The sequence below is a fragment of the Mastomys coucha genome, unplaced genomic scaffold (genome assembly GCF_008632895.1).
Source record: "Mastomys coucha isolate ucsf_1 unplaced genomic scaffold, UCSF_Mcou_1 pScaffold22, whole genome shotgun sequence".
NCBI lineage: Eukaryota > Metazoa > Chordata > Mammalia > Rodentia > Muridae > Mastomys > Mastomys coucha.
The window spans coordinates 29,991,598-29,991,941 of record NW_022196905.1 but is presented as its reverse complement, the minus strand read 5'-3'; the positions used below and the strand labels follow the sequence as shown (position 1 = coordinate 29,991,941).

Here is a 344-nt window from a genome sequence, read left to right as displayed (position 1 = left end):
GTCTGTGGGCTTCCTATCAAGTTCAGGTACCACACTGAAATACAACTATGGGTACAGGTAGTGTAAACCAAGCTCATGTTTGAGTACACTTTTAAAATCAGAAGTAAACTTTTTCACATTTTTCAAGAACTCGAAGGAGGAATTTTAATCTAAAAAAATCAATAAATATTATATTAGTTACCATATTATAAAGTTTACATTTTGTTTAAATTTCACTTTTGTGTTTTGAGAAAAGGTCTCTGTGTAGCCCATGAAACTCAAGGTCCTTCTGCCTCATCCTCCAAGTGCTAGGGAATGCATGCATGTGCCACCATGTGGATCTGGCTAGGTTAAAAGAAATTATT

At 34.9% G+C, this 344-nt stretch overlaps 1 protein-coding gene across 1 annotated transcript in view; it reads left to right on the top strand.

The window, feature by feature from the left end:
- Trmt44 (tRNA methyltransferase 44 homolog) overlaps positions 1–344 on the top strand; it is a 17,891-nt gene that overhangs the window by 8,585 nt on the left and 8,962 nt on the right. The gene's annotated exons all lie outside the window — the stretch shown is intronic.